Source organism: Lithobates pipiens, unplaced genomic scaffold (assembly GCF_037356315.1).
Source record: "Lithobates pipiens isolate NorthernLeopardFrog02 unplaced genomic scaffold, aLitPip1_a1.2 Scaffold_8, whole genome shotgun sequence".
Classification (NCBI taxonomy): domain Eukaryota; kingdom Metazoa; phylum Chordata; class Amphibia; order Anura; family Ranidae; genus Lithobates; species Lithobates pipiens.
In genome coordinates this window covers 112,288,857-112,315,619 of record NW_027507903.1, presented here as the reverse complement: position 1 = coordinate 112,315,619, position 26,763 = coordinate 112,288,857, and the positions used below count along the sequence as shown (strand labels likewise).

The 26,763-nt window shown below is 41.8% G+C and overlaps 1 protein-coding gene across 3 annotated transcripts in view; it reads right to left on the bottom strand.

Annotated features, from left to right (window-relative positions):
• Positions 1-26,763, bottom strand: part of LINGO1 (leucine rich repeat and Ig domain containing 1) — a 621,415-nt gene that overhangs the window by 455,995 nt on the left and 138,657 nt on the right. The gene's annotated exons all lie outside the window — the stretch shown is intronic.

Genomic DNA, 26,763 nt, shown 5'->3' with positions numbered 1-26,763 from the left:
TAGCCCATCCCCCCAGTTAGAATCACTCCCTAGGACATACTTAACCCCTTGATCGCCCCCTAGTGTTTAACCCCTTCTTTGACAGTGTAATTTACACAGTAATCAGTTCTTTTTTTATAGCACCGATCTCTTATATAAATGACCATGGTCCCAAAATAGTGCCAAAAGTGTGTCCTCCATAATGTTGCAGTCACGATAAAAATCGCAGATCGCCAATATTACTACTAAAAAAAAAAAAAAATGCCATAAAACTATCCCCTATTTTGTAGACACTATACCTTTAGTGCAAATCAATTAATATACGCTTATTGCGATTTTTTTACCGAAAAAATGTAGAATACATATCGGCCTAAATTGAGGAAAAAAATTTTTTTTTTTATATATTTTTGGGGGATATTTATTATAGCAAAAAATATAGATTTTTTTCCTTGTAGCGCATAAAATAAAAACAGCAGAGGTGATCTAATACCCCCAAAAGAAAGCTCTATTTGTAGGGAAAAAGGGAAGTCAATTTTGTTTGGGTGTAACATCGCACAACCGCGCAACTGTCAGTTAAAGAGACACAGTACCAAATCGCAAAAAATGCTCTGGTCAAGAAGGGGGTAAATACTTCCAGGGTTGAAGTGGTTAAGAGTAAAACCTTCATCAGCCAAAACAACGGTCTCAATCCAAAAACAATAACAGGAAACGTTAAGGCATTGATTCCTGTTATTGTTTTTGGATTGAGCCGTTGTTTTGGTTGATGAAGATTTTACTCTAATGCCCCATACACACGGTCGGAAAATCCGACCGTAAATGTGCAATCGGATCATGTTGTCGGAAAATCCGACCGTGTGTGGGCTCCATCTGACTTTTTCCGTCGGATTTTCTGACGCACAAAGTTTGAGAGCAGGATCTAAAATTTTACAACCACAAAGTCCGATCGCATAAATTCCGATTGTGTGTAGACAATTCCCATGTACAAAGTGCCACGCATGCTCAGAATAACCTAAGAGATGAAAGCTATTGGCTACTGGCCCGTTTATAGTGCCGATATACGGGTTTGACGTCACCTCGTTCAGAACGATTTGTGCGCCCGTGTGTATGCAAGAAAAGTTTGGGGCAAAATCCGTCAGAAAAAATCCGTCAGATTTTGTCGTCGGAAATGACCGACCGTGTGTATGGGGCATAAGGCACCTTTCACACTGGGGCGAGAGTGGCGTCGGTGGTAAAACGGCGTTAATTTTAGGGTTAAAACTGCCCGCAAAGCACCGCTGAAGCGCCGCTTTGCCGGCGGTATAGCTGCACTGCCCCATTGATTTCCACGAGCAGGAGCAGTGTATACACCGCTCCTTCACCGCTCCACAGATGCTGCTTGCAGGAGTTTTTTTAACATCCTGCAAGCACACCGCTCCAGTGTGAAAGCCCTCGGGCTTTCACACTGGAGACACAATAACGGCTGTTTCAGGGCCCTTTGCAGGTGTTATTTTTAGCTCTGTAGTGCCTGCAAAGGCCCCAGTGGGAAAAGGGCCTTAATATCATGCCATGGCCATGCATTGCTTGAATAAAACCCAATTTTAAGCATGTGGCATTTATCGTTTTGCTTCATACATTCCACTGGATATGACGATCTAAGACCAGAGGAGTATCGTTTTCATTGTGACAGTTGGATGATCCCTCCCGCTCTTTGTATGCTGAGGAACACCCTTGGATGGAGCATATGAGATTTATGAGCCCCTTTTGACCAACCGTAATAGGTGGTCAACACTCTCTGATTAGAGTACATCCAAACCTATGGTGGGGGTATTTGATCACCTCTGCTGTTTTTATTTTATGCGTTATAAAGAAAAAAAGCAATTTTCTTGCTATAATAAATATCCCCCAAAAATATATTAAAAAAAACGTTTTTTTCCCTCAATTTAGGCCGATATGTATTCTAAATTTTTTCGGTAAAAAAATCGCAATAAGCGTATATTAATTGATTTGCACTAAAAGTATAGTGTCTACAAAATAGGGGATAGTTTTATGACTTTTTTTTTTTTTTTTTTTTAGTAGTAATATTGGCGATCTGCGATTTTTATCGTGACTGCAACATTATGGCGGACACAACACTTTTGGCACTATTTTGGGACCATGGTCATTTATATAAGGGATCGGTGCTATAAAAAAGAACTGATTACTGTGTAAATGACACTGTTAAGGAAGGGGTTAAACACTAGGGGGCGATCAAGGGGTTAAGTATGTCCTAGGGAGTGATTCTAACTGTGGGGGGATGGGCTACTACTCACATGACAGTGATCACTGCTCCCGATGACAGGGAGCAGTGATCTCTGTCATGTCACTAGGCAGAATGGAGAAATGCCTTGCTTACAAAGGCATCTCCTGTTCTTCTGCTCTGTGACAGGATCACAGGCACCCGGCGGACATCGAGTCCATGGGACCTGTGGTCACGAAGCGCATGCGCCACCGGCCCACAATGCTGCATTTTAAAGAGGACGTACCTGTACGCCCATTTGCCCAGCCATGCCATTATGCCACGTATATTGCTGTGCGCTGGTCGGCATGTGGTTAATGTAATTAAATGTCAGTGCATTACTTGAATAAAATCTAATTTTAAGGATTTACACTATGTGGCATTTATCACTTTGCTAATACATTCCACTGGATATCACGATCTAAGACCAGAGGAGTATGGTTTTCCATGTGACAGTTGGATGATCCCTCCCACTCTTTGTATGCTGAGGAACAACCTTGGATGGCGCATATGAGATTTATGAGCCCCTTTTGACCACCCAGAAGGGCACTTTCGTACTCACAGTGCCCATTTTAGCGACACTTTTCGGCTGCTAGCACTTTTAACCCCCGCTAGCGGCTGAAAAAGGGTTAAAAGCACCGGCAAATCGTCGCTGCAGCGGCGCTTTGCCGGTGTCTCGATGGCGCTGCCCAATGGTTTCAATGAGCGGGAAGCTTTAGGAGCGGTGTATACACCGTTTCTAAAGCGCCTCAAAGAAGCTGCTAGCAGGACTTTTTTCTGATGTTCTGCCAGCACACCGCTCCAGTGTGAAATCTCTCGGGCTTTCACATTGGAGTGACAGGAGAGGCGCTATTTTTAGCGATATAGCGCCTGTAAAGCGCCTCGGTGTGAAAGGGGTCTAATAAGGTGGTCACCACTCTCTGATTAGAGTACATCCAAACCTATGGTGGTGGTTTATTCACATGGTGGAGGCGCTGAGTGAATAAGGACTTTTGCACATATTCGTACTGTGAAGGCATTTCATTGGTGCCGTTTTGAAGACACTCGGACTGATTTGTATTTTCATTCATTTCGTTTTATGTTTAAGCGCAACACATTTGTTTTGTTTTTTACATGTCTATGTCATTATATCTCATGTTAGTGGTGCTGCTATTTACATGTTTAGTCATTCACGCACGCAGTTTTTCTTGTTTCTCATTTCCCCTCCTTCTCATATGTTGTTCCCATCACATGTGTACACAAACGCACAAAGTTATCTAACGCATGCTGCATCTCCAATCCAGACAGACTCTGCTTAATGAAGGACGTCAATTCCAAAAAAAAAAAACCCTTACAACATCCAAGAACATCCAGTCTTTTTAGCATAATCCTCACCTCTAACAATTCAACATGTCAAACTATCTGACAGTTATGCCGTACTCAGAGAACGCTCTGTTAAAACTGCATAAATAAAGAGGTGTGTTTGTCATAACACATGTTCTCTTCCCATCATCTTTTCTTCCTACATTGGTGCATGCTTCCGTTGTTACCGCCCAACTGAACCCTCTTCATTTATTACTGCAATATAGTCAGGTTCTATGTATAGTAATAAATATGCCTCTTTAAAAAAATATATATATAAGTGCTGCAGCAAGGGTATTAGAAGCCTGTGCTGGCAGTACTAGGAGGATTGGACTGCCACTATCACACGCAAGCAGCAGTCCAACACTCCAACAAGCCCTTCTGAACATTGCTCTATTCAGCAGCTCTGCTCGGGGTGAACAAGGGATGTCGATTAGAGCAGTGTTCAGTGGAGTGTATTAGAATGCAGGAGAGCCAGTGGTCTGACTCTCCTATGTGCTGGCAGCACAGGGTTTTTTTTTAAAGCTTACGGCAGCACTAAGGTCATAAAAAAGGGAAGCATATTTATTACAGTATATGCAGCCTGACTGCATCACAATAATAAATTATAGACTAATTATTATCTGAATTTGAAAATGAGTTAAATAATAGAAAATAATAAAATAGAATAGAGTGCAAAATAAAAGAATATAAAAAAACAGAACAGAATAAAAAGAATAGCATAAAACAGCATAGAATATAAAATAAAAGAATAGAATAAAACAGAACAGAATTGAATATAAAATAAAAGAGTAGCATCAAAAAGAATAAAGCAGAACAGAATATAAAAGAAAAGAAAATAGAATAAAACAGAACAGAATAAAATAGAATAAAAAAGAATAGAATAAAAAAAAGAATGGAATAAAACAGAAAAACTGAAAATAAAAGAACAGAATAAAAAATAGAACAGAATAGAATAAAACAGAAAAGAATATAAAATAAAAGAATAGAATAAAACAGAACATATTTGAATAGAAAATAAAAGAGTATCATCAAAAAGAATAAAACAGAACAGAATAGAAAATAAAAGAAAATAGAATAAAACAGAATAGAATAAAAAAAAAAGAATGGAATAAAACAGAAAAAAATGAAAATAAAAGAATAGAATAAAACAGAATAGATTAGAAAATAACATAGAATAAAAAAGAACAAAAAAGAATAAAATAAAAACAGAATAGAATAGAGTAGAACAAAACATAATAGAAAATAAAATAAAAGAATAGAACAGAATTTAAAAAGAATAGAATAAAACAACAGAACAGAACAAAAAATAAAGGAATAGAATAAAATAAAACAGAATAGAATATAATAGAAAAGATTAGGAAATAAAAGAATAGCATAGAACATTTTCTATTTTATTTAATTCTTTTCAATTCCTTTATTTTCTATTCTATTTAATTCCATTCTAGTTTTAGCCTATTCTATTTTGTTTTATTATATTCTATTATATTCTATAAAGCAGCCTAAGTAGGAATCATCATCTTATTTTACTTTTATACCTTACTGTATTTATTGCAATTTGTTTCCATTTCAAATTCCAATTTCTGAAACATGTACAAATATAGGAAACAAAATGAAACCAAATTATTAACTCAACGAACAGATCTGAAATGAAACCAAATTTTCCTATTGTGCAAATTTCTAATGAATTAAGAGGGTTTAATTAGTCTATAACCAAGCATAGTATGGAGTGTTCTGGACTTTCTTTTTATATCTAGAGTCTTTTTCTGAATGCACCTTCAGTCATTTGTTTTAATCAGCCAATGGCTTCATCAATAAACTTATACAGTTGTGTCCCACCACATAACACTATCTGGCAAGAGAGGAGACATGATTTTTATCTTCTACAGGAGATATTTAGGAGATATTCACTTTGAATGCAGGCGCTGATCTCATCGGAGCATGCGCTATGAAGGTCCGGGTTAAAGGTCTGGCAGATGCTGCCGGTCCTTGCCGGGAAAGAAGACACCTGCACGCATGCGTGGGACTGACATCATCGCAGCTTCAGCTACTCACAGCACCAGAGCCGCGAACCCGGAAGACACGCCGAGGGGAAAATGTCAGCTCCCTTGGCGGTGACCGGGATCAGATGCTGACTCCTCGTTCTAAGGTATTTCATAATGAGCTAGTATGAGGTGCATACTAGCTCATTATGCCTTTGCCTTACACTGCCTTTTTTTTTTTTTTTTGTGCGGGTATACAACCGCTTTAAGGAACAAGGAATAAAAAAGTAGTTTTCATGGCTAGAGTTTTGAGAAGCCAATGAGAGTCTAAGAAGAAAGGAATGTGCACCTGAAGGATTTTGAGCAAAACATTTTTTTCATTGGAACATTTGTTTGATTTTTTAATAGTTAATGGGGTCAAGTTGATAATCAGTTTCAACCAAAATAATGAGAAGAATCGAAGGAAAAGGATGACAATTTTATAAAAAGTTAACTATAAATTAAGTTTTCCTCTGAGAAAAATCATATCATTGTAATGTACATGCACAGCCTGAAATTGAACGTAGAATTCAAACATTGGCATGGGAAAGGCCCAACATTTTTCAGGAATTTCATACAAAATTTGTTGAGTCCATGGTAATAGTGAATGCTCTGTTGAACGATTTTTCTGAATTTCTGTACAAACATTTGAATACATTTCTGCTGGTGAATGGTCAGCTTTAGCCCAGTAGGTTCTGCATATAACTGAAATATCAGGTTTGGGTATGATGCTTCTTTAAATATGTTTATTCATATGCCCATATAATGAGGGCATAATTCTATTGTGCAATATAACACAATTATAAAAGTGTTATCTCAAAGCCAAATAAAAGGATGTAAACTTGCTGGAATCGGCTCCGTTGATGGGAAGTACCTCTATCATCCCATCATCCCAAGAGTTCTGCCCTTTATATCAAGGCTAGCTTGACATGTGTTGGCAGGAGCAGTGTCCTTTATTTGTAACCCTCCTCCTTTTAGTGATGTAGTGGGTGGAGTTGATGCCCTTTATATGCCAGCTGTGGGTGGGGCCCAGTGAAGTTCGGGGATGGAAATAAGACACCACTAACCAACAACATGTAGGTCTGTGTCTAGGCAGGGCTGAACTGCCAGAAGGGACATCTATGGACACTTTAGGGTGAAGATAGGGAAATCTTGCCACCCCTGACCTTTGTCTAGCACAGGCATATGCAATTAGCAGACCTCGAGCTGTTGCAAAACTACAAGTCCCATTATGCCTCTGCCTCTGGGTGTCATACTTGTGGCTGTCAGAGTCTTGCTATGCCTCATGGGACTTGTAGTTCTGAAACAGCTGGAGGTCCACTAATTGAATATCCCTGGTCTAGCAGGTGCTGTCGCTTGGTCCAGGCCTTGAGGTCTAAGTAGGAGCACCCTATATGTGAAGGAGGAACATCCTATGTGAGAACCAACAGAGGGAAGTGTCTGGTAACATTAGGAAAATGGCTGCAATGGTGTTGTGGCAAGATGTTCCGCACTAAAGACCACTGTAATGAAGGTATAATAATCAACACTAAACATTTCTGTCAGGAAGTCATGTTAATTAATCTTGTTTGATCAACATGAAGAAGAAATGTCATTGGGCTAGTGTGATTAACTAATGGTTTGCAGTAAAACATTAAAAATGCTTATAGACATTCTTTATTCCCGGTAACAGGTCTTAGGCCAGTAATATGTGAGAGGACAGGCCTCAAGCCAGGTACTAAGTGGCACAACATGGCAGAGTGACTCCAAAACAACAGGGAGAACTTACTATCCCATCCAAAAAAAAGTGGGGTGGGTTCAGAGTCAGCTTGGTGGAAATTGCCACTCATAATGGTACTTTTACATATGGGTGCCCAATAAAGAAGACCAGTTGCTTGATGTAGAAGCTTTTGAGCCTTTCAAAATAAGGCCCCATGTATGAAAGGACAGAAAGTGTTCTTGTTGCCAATAACAATCAATCCTTTTCCAGCCATCATATTTTCAGCACAAGTCTAAAAATGAAAAGAAGAATCTGAGCAATCGCTGTGGGCAATACAAACACGTTCTTCAGAACATTTTTCAATCATGAAATATAACTAAAGGTAACTTGACCTCTTTTTCATGCAATCCATTATTTTACTGCATGTCCAAGATTCGCTGAATCCCTAGAAGCCATCACACTGGCATGTCACAACAAAAATCACTATGTCAGATAAACGTTCCTTCCAGCAGACAGGAATTATACAGTAAGGGATGGCTTCTGTTCTGATCGTAATAGACAGGCATAAATGCACTGACAACACAGAAGAACACTGCATGTTGACTGTCCTTGGAGCACGGTGGCACAGCAAGACAAAGGGCTCTCGGAGATAATAAGCCCTTCCGCTCACCAGGTGACACTGATGTACACTCGGCAGAGTAATGGGACATAAGTGTGTGCTCGTCATATCTTACCAAACATTGGAATGGACAGGCTAGTCATGGATATACCATAGAACCTGGTGTCACATTCCATATCAACAGAGAATTATCATTCGGAAACAGTTCCTGACTTCCTGACACCTCAATACGTTATCAGCACACAAACACGGCAAGTCTTGTGATAGTAGATGTCTCATTAAAGGAACATGATAGAAAAGATTACATATTTATACAAAAGAAAATATTCTATGCTACAAGATGAATACTATCAAAGAGAAAAGCATTAACTTACGAATTTGTTGGCTTTTTTTTTTTTGAATGACTTCAGGTGTATTTTATTTGATTATTATTATGCTGTGCTGCTCTTAATGCATCATCATATCTTTGTTATATTCATTTACTTCAAAGAAAAAGAAAACTTTACTTTCCAATACGATGATTTTTAATTTAAAAGCAAAAGGGGCACTTTGGTATCCCAGTAGGGGCACCCTCTACCTATTTCAAGACAAAAAAAAGACTTAATTTAACGTGATGAGCACTGTGCAAAGTGCAGTAACTCACAGCAGTCATTTAGAATTACATTTTAATTGTACTGAAAAAAAAAAAGCCGAATCAAATTCTTTGAGCACATTTGCTCTTTGCACTGTATCGTTCAATCAGCCCCTAAAGTTATCTTTTTTACCTTGATAATTTCATAGTAGAGAATATTTCATTGTTTGCCACATTTAAATTATCATAGCCGGACAAAGCTTTAAATATTTATAGAATCTGACTTCTTCCCTCGTTCAGTGACTTTGAAAACCTAGTAATTACACCAATATTACAGCATAGCATTGCATGTTTCTCTTTTATTCATCTCCCCTGATTTGTATGCTTTAAACTATTCTGCTTAAAACACTGCACTCCCTCCAAAGATTTCCAATAACCCACCACTGATTTTGGTTAGCAATTCGGCAAGTAACTCAGCCAGTCATGAACTCTGTAAAGAATTCAGCTGTCACTTCAGAGTGAGGAAATTCTCAAGGGTATTTGCATGGAACAAATTGGTAACTCAGCTCTTGATTACAAATTCGGAAGTCAGATCACTTAATAAACAGTTTGACTATAAAGTTTAAACCTTGTGTAGATAAAAAAATGTCACAGAAACAAAACAAAGGGGTTGAATATTGTTTTCTTTAGGGAAGCCAAATCTACACTTTACTATGTTTTAGTTGGTGAGACAGTGACCCTCAAAGGGAACCCGTCACAAGCTCGAGCTTCAACAGATTCATAAAGTATTTTATTGTGTCAAACAACTATTTATTCAGCATAATAAAGTGTTTATCTTTTCTCATTGCCTTCTTGTGAGTCACAATAACATATAAGTGGTGTTTCGCAATATTGTGTGGTAATACACTGCATTAAAAAGTTGTTAAAGAGGATCTTTAACAGTCTTAACAAAAAAAATTAAAGTCAGAAGCTACATATACTGTAGCTGTTGACTTTTAATATAGGGACATTTACTTGTCCCATGATCCAGCACTGTCCTCACCCAGACCAGTTCTTCGCCAGTCTTAGAGTCCCTGGTGCCAGCATGTTTACTAAGGGAAGCCTGTTGTAACTCCTTGTGGCTTTGCTTAACTTGTGACTGCACATTTTGTGAATGGTCCAACAGCCTCCTGGGACCTGTGACGTCCCCCCAGAAGGTTCAAGGCGGTGGTGCAAGGTTCAAGGCGTATGGGGGAATTTCCACTCCAATCATTTAGCCCCTGTACACACGGTCAGACATTCCGACCACAAATTCCGTCAGATTTTTTTCTTCTCAACTCTTCTCAACTTCTTCTTCTCAACTGTTGTTGCATACACACGGTCAGACAAAGTTGTTGGATCCAATCGTTCGGAACGTGGTGACTTTAGTTAGTTACGACAGTACTACGTTCAGGCTAGTAGCCAATATCTTTGGTCTCGTAATTTGATCTGAGCATGCGTGGCACTTTGTCCGATCGGAATTCTCTACAAACGATCGGACAAAGTCCGATCGGATCATGTTGTCAGAAAATTTTATATCCAGCTCTCAAACTTTGTTGGTCGGACATTACAACGGAAAAAGTCCGATGGAGCCCATGCTTGGTCAGATTATCCAACAACATGGTCCGATCAGACATTTTCCTTCGGAATGTCAGACCGTGTGTACAAGGGCTTAGGTAGTCAGAGCGGAAGTGGGAGTGGGTACCTGCTAAAGCTAGGCACCTGCTCTGCTCCCTCCCCCCAAAAGAAAACGCCAAAAGTGGTAGAGAAGGGGGGAAAGAGGTGGTAAAGTGGAATTTCCTTTTTAGATTGAAGTTCCACCGTAAATTTAAAAGGTCTGCCCATCGTAAGTTACGGATAATATTTCCATTAGACACAAAGTGCAGCGAAATGAGCCACCCACTAAATGAATCTATCTCTCTTTGTAAAGTCATTTAATAGTATTGTCAGCCATAGTTCCCATTTTGCCATTCATCATGGGGCCAAACCTCTCACGCTAAAACCTCTGACACATGTTAGATGCTTTTGACCACTGGTAGAATCTTCCAAGCCACACCGGTAGGTGAAACCACAGCATCCGATGAAACATGCAGGCATCCGACACACCTAGAAGTGTTGAATTCTGAAGATTCTGTTGGTGGGAGTAACTTGGAGGCACAGGTGCTGTGACAGGTAAGTATTATTACTCTTTGATAGGCTGCTTTTTTTTATCAACTTTATTTAGTGACATTTAGACATGTGCATTCGTTTTCGTCCGAATGCATTTTCGTCCGAATTTCAGCTATTTTCGTTTTCGTTTTGACAAACGATAACGAAAGCACAAAATCCGAAAAATGAAAGATCCGACATAAATAAATGCTTTATTTTCGTTTTCATTGTTACAACAGTTCGATATAGAATAGGAGATTCGACATGACTCTGACAACAATCTGTGTCTATAGAACCTGTGTTCGAATGTGCCTAACCTTACCTCTATTAGTCCAAGATTATATAGAGAAAATATTCGACAGAGAAAAAAGATTTGACAGAGAGAAAAGATTCTGCAAGATACTGTCCTAAAAAGTGTTTGGGGACCCGGGTCCTGCCCCAGGGGACATGGATCAATGCAAAAAAAAGTTTTAAAAACGGCCGTTTTTTTCGGGAGCAGTGATTTTAATAATGATTAAAGTGAAACAATAAAAGTGTAATATTCCTTTAAATTTCGTAGGGGGGGGGGGGGTTGTCTATAGTATGCCTGTGAAGGGGCGCATGTTTCCCGTGCTTAGAATTTTCCCTGCACAAAGTGTCATTTATGCAGGAAAAAAAGTCCTTTAAAATCACTCGCAGCTATAATGAATTGTCGGCTCCCGTAATACAGAGAACACTCATTGAAAGTCATTGATAAAAAAAAAAAAAAATAAATAAATAAAAAAAGCGTGGGGGTCCCCCAAATTCAATTACCAGGCCCTTCAGGTCTGGTATGGATATTAAGGGGAACCTTGCCTCAAATTTAAGAAAAAATTTGACGTGGGGTTCCCCCTAAATATCCATAACCAGACCCTTCAGGTCTGGTATGGATATTAAGGGGAACCCCGCGTCAAATTTAAAAAAAAATTGACGTGGGGTTCCCCCTAAAAATCCATACCAGACCCTTTATCCGAGCACGCAACCTGGCAGGCCGCAGGAAAAGAGGGGGGGACGAGAGAGCGGCCCCCCCTCCCTCCTGAACCGTACCAGGCCACATGCCCTCAACATTGGGAGGATGCTTTGGGGGTCTGTGACCCCTCAAAGCACCTTGTCCCCATGTTGATGAAGACAAGGGCCTCATCCCCACAACCCTGGCCGGTGGTTGTGGAGGTCTGCGGGCGGGGGGCTTATCAGAATCTGGAAGCCCCCTTTAACAAGGGGACCCCCAGATCCCGCCCCCCCCTGTTTGAAATGGTAAGGGGGTACAAAAGTACCCCTACCATTTCACAAAGAAAGTGTAAAAAATGGTTAAATAAAACAAACACACTTTTGAAAAATTCCTTTATTAAAAATAAAAAAATAAAAAAAAGATTCCAGCGGCGGTAATCCACTCTTGCTATCCAGCGACGGACGGTCATCTCTCCAGCGATGTCTCATTTCATCCAGCGCAGCGAATCCTCTGTCCTTCTTCTGTCTCCGTGGAGGAGACACTGCAAGGATTCCGGCGGCTGACGTTTCTTATATACGGAGGGCGGGGCCACCCGTCACCTGACCCCGCCCCCCTCTGACGCAAGGGGAAACCCGGGGTTCCCTGTGACGTAGGGGTGACCCGCACCCCTCTGATGTAACACAGGCAGGTTTCCGTTACATCAGAGGGGGGCGGGGTCACCTATACGTCACGGGGAACCCCGGGTTTCCCCTTGCGTCAGAGGGGGGCGGGGTCAGGTGACGGGTGGCCCCGCCCTCCGTATATAAGAAACGTCAGCCGCCGGAATCCTTGCAGTGTCTCCTCCACGGAGACAGAAGGATGGATCGCTGCGCTGGATGAGATGAGACCTCGCTGGAGAGATGACCGTCCGTCGCTGGATAGCAAGAGTGGATTACCGCCGCTGGAATATTTTTTTTATTTTTTTATTTTTAATAAAGGAATTTTTCAAAAGTGTGTTTGTTTTATTTAACCATTTTTTACACTTTCTTTGTGAAATGGTAGGGGTACTTTTGTACCCCCTTACCATTTCAAACAGGGGGGGGGGCGGGATCTGGGGGTCCCCTTGTTAAAGGGGGCTTCCAGATTCTGATAAGCCCCCCGCCCGCAGACCTCCACAACCACCGGCCAGGGTTGTGGGGATGAGGCCCTTGTCCTCATCAACATAGGGACAAGGTGCTTTGAGGGGTCACAGACCCCCAAAGCATCCTCCCAATGTTGAGGGCATGTGGCCTGGTACGGTTCAGGAGGGAGGGGGGGCCGCTCTCTCGTCCCCCCCTCTTTTCCTGTGGCCTGCCAGGTTGCGTGCTCGGATAAAGGGTCTGGTATGGATTTTTAGGGGGAACCCCACGTCAATTTTTTTTTAAATTTGACGCGGGGTTCCCCTTAATATCCATACCAGACCTGAAGGGTCTGGTTATGGATATTTAGGGGGAACCCCACGTCAAATTTTTTCTTAAATTTGAGGCAGGGTTCCCCTTAATATCCATACCAGACCTGAAGGGCCTGGTAATTGAATTTGGGGGACCCCCACGCTTTTTTTATTTATTTATTTTTTTATCAATGACTTTCAATGAGTGTTCTCTGTATTACGGGAGCCGACAATTCATAATAGCTGCGAGTGATTTTAAAGGACTTTTTTTCCTGCATAAATGACACTTTGTGCAGGGACAATTCTAAGCACGGGAAACATGCGCCCCTTCACAGGCATACTATAGACAACCCCCCCCCCCCTACGAAATTTAAAGGAATATTACACTTTTATTGTTTCACTTTAATCATTATTAAAATCACTGCTCCCGAAAAAACGGCCGTTTTTAAAACTTTTTTTTGCATTGATCCATGTCCCCTGGGGCAGGACCCAGGTCCCCAAACACTTTTTAGGACAGTAACTTGCAAATTAGCCTTTAAAATGAGCACTTTAGATTTTGAACGTTGGAGTCCCATAGACTTTAATAGGGTTCTAAAGTATGCTATATACTAGCTCCGTCGAATCTTCTTTATACATTCGACAGACACCATAAGCCTTCAAAGACAGATTCGACCGTGATTCATGTGGATTTTCGGACGAATGCAATTTTTGAACGAAAAACGAAATAAATAAAAACGAATTTCGGGAGTAACTAAATAAATTAAGTTTTCAGACGAAAACGAAATTCCGAAACGAAATATTTTACTCTGCACATGTCTAGTGACATTTAATGAGACAGAGGAGTTGCATTAAAAGGTATGTATACCCATAACTGTTCTTACATATAGTTTTGAATAGTGTAAGGAAGGGTGAAAATGCATAATTTTGTGCTGTTTATTATTGAGATTACCCTTCATTTCCTATCGTACTGGACCTCTACAATGGGACCTGGCAGGGGAAAAGCTTTTGTACTCAGCCTGTGGTTGCTTTGCAAAGAAAACAAACTGTAGGACATTGAATATGTTTTGTTTTAACGTACCTAGGATGTATTTAAAGTGAGAGTTCAATTGGGCTTTAACTTGAGAACATATATCACACAACAAAAATATATAATTCTGGGTATTTCAATTTCTCTACAGATATGGACAAATGTATTTATTTCTTAATGTTATTGATATGTTATATGACTGTCTTCTACATAAAGTAGAATACAAGCACATAAAATTAAGATTTGCAATTCTATTTACCCAGTCTTGTATTTCTGACCCCACTGCTAGACAGCACAGTGAGATTCTGAATCTTAATTGCAATGGCAGCAAAACTTGGTGAAGAAAAGTTCCTGACTTTCTGACTGGATAGTGGGTGAGCCGAAGCACAGAGATGACTCAATGGGGTTGATTTATTAAAACTGGAGAGTGCAACATCTGGTGCAGCTGTGCATGGTATCCAATCAGCTTCTAACTTCAGCTTATTCAATTACAGGGTTTGTTAACTCATATAAGACAAACAATGCCAGAACCTCTATTAGAGCCTGGCATAGCACACTACATTCGTATTTTGTAAAAACAAACGCTGTAAATACGTATTTAGGCACATGACTCGTGGCCGTTGTACAGCTCCGATGGATGGATACTGCAAGAGGAGCCGTGATCTTCCTCTGACGTCAGGGAGATCACAAGGCCGCTCAACCCCTCCTGCAGTAGCCGAGAGTCACGTGACCAGCCTAAAGACAGCCCAAAATCATTATTTACAACATTTGTTTTTATAAAAAACAAATGCAGTGTGCTATGCCAGGCTCTAATAGAGGGTCTGGCATGGTTTGTCTTATATGGGTTATACAGAGTCTGGCAATGAGCATTTATGAATTTTTCATTTTAATAAGAGCAGCAGGGGGCAGAGACGGAGACACACAGACATGAGCTGACAGGCAGGAAGTAGGGGGTGAGGGGGAGAGGAGCATAGAGAGGACAGCTTCGTATGATAGACGGACACACTCTGACCACGGTTACCAGGGCTCAATAGCCCTGGTTTTTGTGGTCAGTATAGAGAGGGCATACAGGAAGTGGCAGGTTCAGGGAGGTTTTTTTACAGTTTAGAGTGGGGCAGATTACACAGCACAAGCACTGTGCTGTTTAACCACTTGGCGTCCACGCTATACCTGAATGACGGCCACAGCGCAGACCTGAATTTCAGGGAGGCCTCCCCTGTGCATGCTCCCTGCACACGCCCTGATCACCGAGTCACTGAGACTCGGGTGATCACCGATCCGAGTAAGGGGCTGGTCCCGGCCCCTTACCATGTGATCAGTTGTCAGCCAATGACAGCTGATCACATGATGTAAACAAAAGCTCAGTAATGGTTTAACCAACTCGCGCCCGCCCTATAGCCGAATGACGGCCGTAGAGCAGGCGCGTTCATCCGGGTGGTCGTCCCTGGACGTCCTGATGTTTACTTCCGCGATGCGCGCCGCCTCGGGCGCGCATCGCGGAAGTTCTGTGTTCGCCGTGTCCCCCTGGGACAGGCAAACACAGATCGCTGTAAACGGCCAATCACAGCGGCCGTTTACAGTGTGATCGGCGTGTCCAATGGGAGATGATCTCATATGTAAACATATGAGATCATCTCTCAGCGCCGCTCTCCCTCCTCACACAGACAGTGTGAGAGGGGAGAGATGAACGGCTGCAGCGGCAGCCATTCTGCTTCGAGGTAAAAAAAAAAAAAAGTTAAAAAAAAAGTGCCATCCTCCCCCAGCAGTGCCATCCTCCCCCAGCAGTGCCATCCGCCCTAGTGCCATCCGCCCCAGTGCCATCCGCCCCAGTGCCATCCACCCCAGTGCCACCTGCCCCCAGTGCCACCTGCCCCCAGTGCCATCTGTTGTCAGTGCCATTTGTCCCCAGTGCCATCTGTCATCAGTGCCACGTATAAGTGCCATCTGTCATCAGTGCCACGTGTCATCAGTGCCACATAGTGCCATCTGTCATCAGTGCCACGTATTAGTGCCATCTGTCATCAGTGCCACGTATTAGTGCCATTTGTCATCGGTGCCACCTGTCAGTGTCATGTGCCATCTGTTGTCAGTGTCACGTGTCATCAATGCCACTTATCAGTGCCATCTGTCATCAGTGTCACGCGTCATCGGTGCCATGTATTAGTGCCATCTGTCATCAGTGGCACGTATTAGTGCCATCTGTCATCAGTGCCACGTATTAGTGCCACGTGTCTTCAGTGCCACGTATAAGTGCCACGTGTCATCAGTGCCACATATTAGTGCCATCTGTCATCAGTGCCACATATTAGTGCCATCTGTCATCAGTGCCACGTGTCATCAGTGCCACGTATAAGTGTCATCATTGCCACGTATCAGTGCCATCTGTCATCAGTGTCACGTGTCATTGTCCTGGTGCTTCAAAAGTGTAATAAATAGTCAACACGTTAGATGTGTAATTTATGTTCCTAGAACACATGATGGCGCTACCTGCATGTTGGGCCTCTCTATGTGGCCAGGCTGTGAAAAAGTCCCACACATGTGGTATTGTAATACTCAGGAGGAGTAGCAGAATTTTTTGGGGGGTGTCATTTGTGGTATAGACATGCCACATGAGAGAAATAACCTATTACAATGACAATATTGTGGAGAAAAAAAAATGAAAAATCTTAATTTTGCAAAGAATTGTGGGAAAAAAATTACAACATCAAAAAGCTCACTATGCCTCTTATTAAATACCTTGGAATGTCTACTTTCCAAAAAGGGGTCATTTGGGGGGTATTTGTACTTTCCTGACTTGTTCGGGTCACAAGAAGTGAGATAGGCCACCAGTACATCAGATGTGATCAATTTTGTGCGATTCGCACCACAGCTTGTAGACTCTCTAACTTTCACAAAAAACAAATAATATCCACTAATTTGGGTTATTTTTACCAAAGATATGTAGCAGTATAAATTGTGGCCAAAATTTATGAAGAAACATTAAGGCTCCATGCACACTGAAGCTGATAAACTGCAGTTTATTGGCATTTGGGCGTTTTTTGTAAAAGCCCATAAACTCCACTCTATGTTAGCCTATGTGTCCATGCACACATGGACGTTTTTCAGCTTTAATGAGCAGTGGAGTTTATGGGCTTTTTTCTGAACGCCAGAAATTCGCGTTCAAAGTGCCGTTTTTCAGCGGCAAAAAACGACAAACGCTCATTAACGCTCATTAACGCTCGTTCATTAGTGTTCGGCATTCTATTTTTCAATGCATTGTGGGATTTTTGGAGTGTCCTCTGTGTATTTTTATAGAAAACGCCCATTAACGCTAACGCTGTAAAACGCTCATTAATGCTCATTAACGCTAGTATAAAACGCTGTTAAAAGCAGGTTTTTCAACCAGCGTTTTCTGCCAGCAATCTGGCGTCCAGAAATAGCTTTTTTGAGCTTCAGTGTGCATGGAGCATTATAATTTGCATAATTCTGTCACAGAAACAAAGAAATATGCGTTTTTTTTCAAAATGTTCGGTCTTTTTTCATTTATAGCGCAAAAAATAAAAACCCCAGAGGTGATCAAATACCACCAAAATAAATCTCTATTTGTGGGAAAAAAAGGACAAAAAATTCATTTGGGTACAGTGTTGCATGACTGAGTAATTGTCATTCAAAGTGTGAGAGCACCGAAAGCTGAAAATTGGTCTGGGCAGGAAGGGTGTTTAAGTGCCCAGTAAGCAAGTGGTTAAAAAAGCCGATCACGGGTCATCTGCAAGGGACATCCCAAAGAGGAAGAGGCAATTATGCCTCATCTGTGCACACTAGTACCCCCTGCCAGTGCCACCTGCCATTGCCACCTGCCAGTGCCCACCAGTACCACCTATCAATGGCCATGAGTGACACCTATCAATGCCCACAAGTGCCACCTATCAATGCCCACCAGTTGTGCCAATCAGTGCCACCTAGCAATTCTGCCTATAAGTATAACTGATCAGTGCCCATTATTGCCACCCATCAGTGCCCATCGCTGCCACCCATCAGTGCCAATCACTGCCACCTATCGGTGCCCATCAGTGCTGCCTCAACAGCGTACATCAATAAAGGAGAAAAATTACCTGTTTTAAAATTTTATAACAAAATTAAAAAAAAAAAAAAAAAAATGTAATTTGGCTGTTTTACATTTTTTTAACAAAAAATAAAAACCGCAGAGGTGATCAAATACCACCAAAAGAAAGCTCTATTTGTGGGGAAAAAATGATAACATTTCATTTGAGTACAGTGTTGCATGACCGCGCAATTTTCATTCAAAGTTTGACAGCAATGAAAGCTGAAAATTGGTCTGCGGTGGAAGGGGATTTAAGTGCCCAGTAAGCAAGTGGTTAATCTGCTTTAAGGTACTAGGAAATCATTTTTTTTTGGGGGTTGACAAACACTTTAAGCTTTCACAAAAAACCTTGAAGCTGATTGGTTTCTATTCAGTGCTGCACAAGATTTTGCATTCTCGAGTTTTAGTAAATCCACTCCAGTGTTCTCTCCTGCTGTCAATATTGTTACTGTCAGCAAATCACTAGGTCAGAATGCTGCTTCTCCAGCTCTAGGTGTGAGTGCTGCTGTTCAGCCAATTACAAAAGGCAAGAAAAAGACAGGTACACTATTTGAAAAACATACAAACATACAATCATTTGTAATCAGTACACAACTGCATAAAATGGTGTCACTATATCTGCCTGGAATTCTGCTTTAACCTTATTGATTGCCTACAAAGTTTTCCATGCTATAAACTCCTTCCTCGATGAACAAGGCAACAGGGGATCCACAACTCTACATTTATATGTATGAATGGGCTCAAGACAAATTGAGAAAAATGTAGGTAGGATCTTTGAGACACATATATAATATAGCTTTGGAAGTGATATCTTTTGTTTCCCATCAGACGGTGAAGATATCAGAGCAGAGGGATGAGTAATGCAGTTCAATGTCAGACTTCATATTTTCCAAGCTTTACTGTTCTGCATCATAATGTTATACTGCAGATGTATCAGACTCACAACACCGACAGGCCCCAGGAGTGCTAAAGCTTTGTGGGTAGCTTGTAGTGAATCCACATTCTACCCTACAAATATCAAATATCTTAGAATTATTTAACAATAATAAAAGAATTTGCATAAACACAGAGGACACAAAATAAGAAATCCCTGCTAAGTACCGTGCTGAATAATGTGGTGTCTTCATAACAACTGCTACACATCATGGAATATTGTCCTTTTTTACCATGTCTTATAAAACCTCAGTCTTGTCTTACATATTTTGCCGATTTTATTTTATGAAATACTATGATATAATCCATTATAATTTACAACATAAAGCTGAACAAAGCACTCAAATGGAAACCTGTGCTTTAACCACTTTCAGACCGGACCATTTTGCCGGCTTAAGACCAGACCACCTTTTGCGATTCAGCACTGCGTCGCTTTAAATGACAATTGCGCAGTCATGCGACGTGGCTCCCAAACGAAATTGACGTCCTTTTTTTCCCACAATCGAGCTTTCTTTTGGTGGTATTTGATCACCCCTGCGGTTTTAATTTTTTGTGCTATAAACAAAAAAGAGCGACAATTTTGAAAAAAACGCATTATTTTTTACTTTTTGCTATAATAATTATCCCCAAAAATATATAAGAAAACATGTTTTTTCCTCAGTTTAAGCAAATACGTATTCTTCTACATATTTTTGGTAAAAAAAACGCAATAAGCGATTATTGATTGGTTTGCAAAAAATTTATAGCGTTTACAAAATAGGGGATAGTTTTATGGCATTTTTTTTAATAATTTTTTTTTTTACTAGTAATGGCAGCGATCAGCGATTTTTATTGTGACTGTGACATTATGGCGGACACATCGGACATTTTTTTAAAATTTTTGGGATCATTGTCATTTATATAGCAATCGGTGCTATACAAATGCACTGATTCCTGTGTAAATGACACTGGCAGTGAAGGGGTTAACCAGGGGGTGGCAGTTTAGGGGTTAAGTGTGTCCTAGGGGCGTGTTACTAACTGTGGGGGCGTGGCTGTGTGTTAGTGAACACCGATCTCTGCTTCAATCACAGGGAGCAGAGATCAGTTTCACTTTTTGCTAGGTAGAATGGGGAGATGCTGTTTACTTCCACATCTCCCCATTCAGCCTCCCCGTGAGACGATTGCAGGTATCCCCGCAGTGATCGAGTCCGTGGGACCCGCGACCGGACTCACGGAGGTCCCGACCAGCGCGCGCTGCCGGGGCCGCGCACGCGATGGCACAGCAGCATTCTTAAAGGGACGTGCCTGTACAACCATATGCATGTCCATGCCATTCTGCTGATGTACATCGTTGTGCGCCGGTCAGGAAGTGGTTAAAATAATAATGTTTGATTTTTAACAGTTCCTATTACAACAACAATTAATCATGCCTGATGCCACCATCATGTTAAAATGCCCGATAGACTTAAATATTTAACTATTTAATGCCTCTGTTCATTTTGAAATACTTCCATGGGAAGAAGTACAGGCATACCCCACTTTTAAGTACACAATGGGGTTTATTTACTAAAGCTGGAAAGTGCAAAATCAGGCTCACTTCTGCATAGAAACCAATGAGCTTCCAGGTTTTATTACCAAAGCTTAATTGAACAAGCTGGGGTTGGAAGCTGATTGGTTTTTATGCAGAAGTGAGCCTGATTTTGCACTTTCCAGCTATAGTAAATAAACCCCATTGTGTACTTAAAAGTGGGGTATGTCTGTAGTAGAGACAAGCAATTGCTTAATATATGGTGGTACATAGGTATGACTAATGAGCCCCATCATTTAGTGCACTTGAAAGTAAAGTTTCTGTAGATCTGAGAGGGACATGCAAGGAAAATAAAAAACAGCATTTTGGCTTGCACATGATTGGATGATAAATTCAGCAGAGCTTCCCCTCATTTCAGATCTACCCCTTAGATTTAGCGCGACTTAGTGTTTAGTGACTTAGATTTAGTGCACTTGCAGTGCAAAGTGGGTATACCTTTCATAAATAACCTCCAATATCTTGCAAATAGAATGTGAAGGTACATATACAAAGTAGTTCCTCTCCAGTATCGGATAATACTTTCGTTAACCAACATCCGGGATAAGCTTAACGGTACCCGTAAACTTATCCTGGATGTTGGTTACCGGAAAGTATTGCCAGATACTGGAGAGAAACTACTTTGTATATGATGTACCTTCACATTCTATTTGCAAGATTTTTGTATAATAAAACATTCCTTTAAGCATTTCATTAGTGTTTTGCCAATTTAAAGTCCCACTTTTTGTGGAGGGTGATTATGGGGGGATGGAGAAACATTGTGGGGTGGCAGGTCATCATGACTGTTGCTGGATTAAATTGCTGGATGCCTATACCAATTTCCCTTTATTTATTCCCCTGAAATGGAGGAGGATGGTGAATATCTGGGGACCCCATTACTATGGTCCCCTTAGGGACTGGATGTGGGGAAGAGGCCCTTGTTGACTGAACATGAGGACATGGTGCCTTTGAAGATGGAGGTGGCTTTGCAAGGTCCCCACCCCATGTTAAAAAGCATATGGCCTGATATGGTGCAGGGAGGGGGGGGGGGCATACATTCCATGTCCTCCTTTTCTGGCCATCCAGACTGCATGCCTGCATGGAAAATAGTCTGATTTAAGTTTTAGGGGTGACCCCATGCTATTTTTTCCTGGCTTTTTTTGTTGTTGTTGTTGTTGTTGTTGTACTGCATTATAAAAAGGAGAAAAACGTGGGGATTTCCTAAAATTTAAACCAGTCTTTTATCCAGGCATGCAGCCTAGGTCGTCTTACATATTAACATCATGTCTTACAGTGTCACAGCAGATTTTCTTCTGTTGCTTCTAGCATGGCTTGCTTCTGCATCTGACGATTTCTTGGCCCTCCAACCTCCCTCCCTTAACTGCTTAAGGACCGCCTCACAGCGATATTCGTCGGCAGAATAGCACGGTTGGGCACAATCACGTACCTCTACGTGATTCTTTAAGTGCCCAGCCGTGGGTCGGGATCGTGCCGCCAGCGGCGAGCTCCCGACCTGGCCCTGAGCACAGTGACCGTGGCCGTGGGACCAGCAGACCCGATCGCCGCTGGTGTCCCACAATCGGGTCACAGAGCTGAAGAACGAGGAGAGGTCTGTGTAAACAAACCTCTCCCCGTGCTTCCTAGTGTGGCTGTCACCGATCGTCTGTTCCCTTTTATAGGGAAAGACGATCAGTGATGTCACATGCCAGGCCACGCCCCCTACAATAAAAAAACACATAACATCACACATAACCCCTACACTGCCCCCTAGTGGTTAACTCCTTCACTGCCAGTGTCATTTACACAGGAATCAGTGCATTTAAATAGCACTGATTGCTGTATAAATGACAATGGTCCCAAAAATGTGTCAAAAATGTCCGATGTGTCCGCCATAATGTCGCAGTCACAATAAAAATCACTGATCGCCGCCATTACTAGTAAAAAAAAAAAAATATTAATAAAAATGCTATAAAACTATGCCTTATTTCCCTTATTTTGTAAACGCTATAACTTTTGCGCAAACCAATCAATAATCGCTAATTGCGTTTTTTTTTACCAAAAATATGTAGAAGAATACGTATCGGCCTAAACTGAGGAAAAAATTTTTTTTTATATATTTTTGGGGGAAATTTATTATAGCAAAAAGTAAAAAATATTGCATTTTTTTCAAAATTGTCGCTCTATTTTTGTTTATAGCGCAAAAAATAAAAAACGCAGGGGTGATCAAATAACACCAAAAGAAAGCTCGATTGTGGGAAAAAAAGGACGCCAATTTTGTTTGGGAGCCATGTTGCACGACCGTGTAATTGTCAGTTAAAGTGACGCAGTGCCGAATCGCAAAAAGGGGCCTGGTAATTTGGCTGCAAATTGGTCCGGGGCTTAAGTGGTTAAAGGGGTTGTAAATCCTTGAGGTTTTTCACCTTAATGCATTCTATGCATTAAGGTGAAAAACCTCCTGTGATGCAGCTGCTCCCCAGAGCCTCCCTTTTACTTACCTGAACCCGGTCTTTCCAGCGACGGGGATGTGCACACAAGCTCCAGCCAGTGTCACGGGTCCTGATTGGATAGATTGATAGCAGCGCAGCCATTGACTCTCCAACGGGGCACTCCAGAAAAGGAGGAGCCAAGAGCACTGCTGGGGGACCTCAGAAAAGGAGGATCAGGGCCACTCTGTGCAAAACCAAATGCACAGAGAAGGTACAGTATGACATGTTTGTTTACAAAAAAACAAACAAAAAAAAAACCTTAAAGCCCCATACACATTATCAGTTTTTCTGCTGAGTTTTTCCTTCAGGTTTACCAAAACCATGTAGTACAAGGGCCTGCCTGATTGTATACAACTTGAAACTGCTAAGGTTTGACCTCATATTATATGATTTTAGTAAATCTGAAGGAAAAACTCAGCAGAAAAACTGATAGTGTGTATGGGGATTTAGTTATTCTTTAAGCCCAGAACACACCAGTAGTTTTTTTTTTTTTTAACACAGCAATGCTGAAAGAAAAAAAAAAACCTGACAGCTCAAGAGAAGCCGCTGTACTAACTATCCAACATATCCAACATTAGTACAGTGTTCTCCCTTGTTGTTATATTGTTTTTTGACAGGGAGACGGCCCTCCCATAACTATGGTTAGTGCTCTAAGCCATTGGCTGAGAGCACTGTTTGGGAGCCAGTGGGCAGATCTTTTTCAGTCATGTCCCCTCAACAGAAGACGGCAGACTCCAGTACACATGGGCCAAATGTCGGCCGGGTTCAATAGAAACCGGCCCGATATTTTGCTCATGTCTACTAGGCTTTCTATTGATTTTCAATTGTGTTTGCCCAACTACATGCTTGTTAGATCTTGTACACATAATTACTGGATGTAAAGGTGCACCTGACATGTGACTTCAGCCACTTCTGCTCGGCAGCATGCTGCAGTCCACATCCATCTGGTGATCTAGTGATAGCTTTGTAAATTGTTTCTGTGCATTGAGCCTCAAACTCAGGACACCTTTTTAGAATTGGTGTCATGGAACACCCACCAAAAGCATAATTTTGACAACTGTGTGAGGAACCTTCCAATCAGAAAATTAAGTGGTGGTAACTGCAGAAATGCAATAGAGCAGGAGCGTGGCTTTCACCTTTGGTATCCATGTTAACTGAAAGCCAATAATCTACTTTTTAACTCAAAAGGCTAATTCTTGAAGTGGAAGTTTTGTCTTCTTTAAACCTTTAAAGAGGGATTCCACCCAAAAAAAAATATTAAAAGCCAGCAGCTATAAATACTACAGCTGCTGACTTTTAATAAATGGACACTCACCTGTCCCGGGTTCCAGCGATGCCGGCAGCCGAGGCCGATCGATCACTCGGCCCTCGGCTGCTGCCGCCACCATTCTAGGTGAGGGAATCAGGAAGTGAAGCGAATCGGCTTCACTTCCCGGTTCCCTACTGCGCATGCGCGAGTTGCGCCGCGCAATAGGAAATCTCTGCGCTGTCACTGGGACCCGTGTGTGTCCCAGCAGACAGCGCGGCAGGGCAGGAAATGGCGTAGACTCCCACGGGAGTCTATGCCCGGAAGTGGGTGTAAATACCTGTCTTTGACAGGTATCTCCACCCCCCTGAAATGTGTCAATTGTGACACCGGAGGGGGGGAGGGATCCGATCAGCGGAGGTTCCACTTTAGGGTGGAATCCCGCTTTAAATTGCCTCCCATTTGGAGTGCAGTCCTCGTTTAGGAAAAGATACATCTGTGCCCATTTCTTCTCAATTGTTGGGACTGTGGCAAACGGAAGGTAGGCAGTATTCAGTAGGCAGCCGGCATTGTGGATTATTATTTGAACCTTTTACTTGGACCTGTACCTGAATCTTACAGCTATAAATGATGATGTGTGTACAGTGTGGAGCTCATAGGCTGACACAAATGTGTAAAGTTTTCCATATTATAGTTATATTACAGTCTGCTATACAGATATACAGCAAGACATCCTCTGACAGGAGGAAAGATGAGCTCATCTGACACAGATTTTCCATGTATCTCCAGAGAGTCATTACCGGAGGAAAACAGTAACACATATAAATCCAGGGGGGAATCCTCCAAGGCTTCAACAATTTTAAATACTCAAGAAGAAGAAAAAGGTTGAACTTATGTTTGGGGAGTCATGGGCAATATCACTCATGAAGAAGAGTGCGGAGGTAGGGTGTTCTTTGGACTCATGGACAGAATGGCACAGGGTAGCGGGGGCAAAAGCAAGCACGTGGGACTGCAGAATAGGAAGTAGTAAGGGCATGAGAAGAATGGACATCAGGTAGTGGAGGCAGTAGACTAACATTAAATAATTCAATTTCTGCAGTGACTCTAGAAGGCAATGTCTCACATATACTACAACTGCTATGAAAATATGTTAGGCTCACACTGATCTAGTGGCAGTATGCAGTTATCAACCTGGAACAAAGAGGAAGACAACAATATCCAAGATGGCCACATTTAGGGCAGCATGAAGTAGCTTCAAGGCCAGATTAAGGCTTCATACACACGAGACGCCAATGCAAACTCTTCTGGACACATGTTTTTAAAAGCTGAAAACGTCATTTAGAAATGCCCGTTTTGCCGCGATTTTTACTGCAATTTAGCGGCATTTTACCGCGTTTGCGTCTAGAAGTGTTTAGCTAAGCTAACATCATAGCTCAGCCCCAAGCTCAAAAAACAGTATTATTAACTATTTCAGCCATTCTGTGAGACCAGAGTGAGAAGCAGCAGCTGTGAGAGCAGCACTGTACTTGTATTTAGCGTGTCACTTGCCACGGTACCTGCCACAAGTTGTGGATTGTCCACTTGCCACGTCACCTGCCACAAGTTGTGGATTGTCCACTTGCCACGTCACCTGCCACATCACCTGCCACATCACCTGCCACAAGTTGTGGATTGTCCACTTGCCACGTCACTTGCCACGTCACCTGCCACAAGTTGTGGATTGTCCACTTGCCACATCACCTGCCAGGTCACTTGCCACGTCACCTGCCACAAGTTGTGGATTGTCCACTTGCCATGTCACTTGCCACTTTACCTGCCACGTCACTTGTCACAAGTTGTGGATTGTCCACTTGCCATGTCACTTGCCACCTGCCATGTCACTTGCCACAAGTTGTGGATTGTCCACTTGCCACGTCACTTGCCACCTGCCATGTCACTTGCCACAAGTTGTGGATTGTCCACTTGCCACGTCACTTGCCACCTGCCATGTCACTTGCCACAAGTTGTGGATTGTCCACTTGCAATTGTTTAAAATATGTTTTTAATGGTTTTTCATCATTTGCAATCATTTTTGAGATTTTTTATGTAAAAAAAAAGGTCACCTTTAAAAACGCTTATAAACGAAAACGAGGCAAAATGCGGTAGCGGCGTTTTGCCGCGTTTTGCGTCTGAAACGTGGAAACTTTTGCGTCTAAACCCATTTTTTTGCTTCTGGAAAAACGAGGTTAACCGCAACTGCCTAAAAACTGCACAAAACGAGACTGTGTACATGGACACATAGGATAACATTGAATGAGTTCAGGGGCAGTTAAAAAAAAGTGTCCAACTGCCTCTGAACATGCGTTTAACAGCGTCTTGTGTGCATGAAGCCTTAGCCTGTCCAGCAGGTGACAGATATATTTGATGCATAATATGCAGCTTA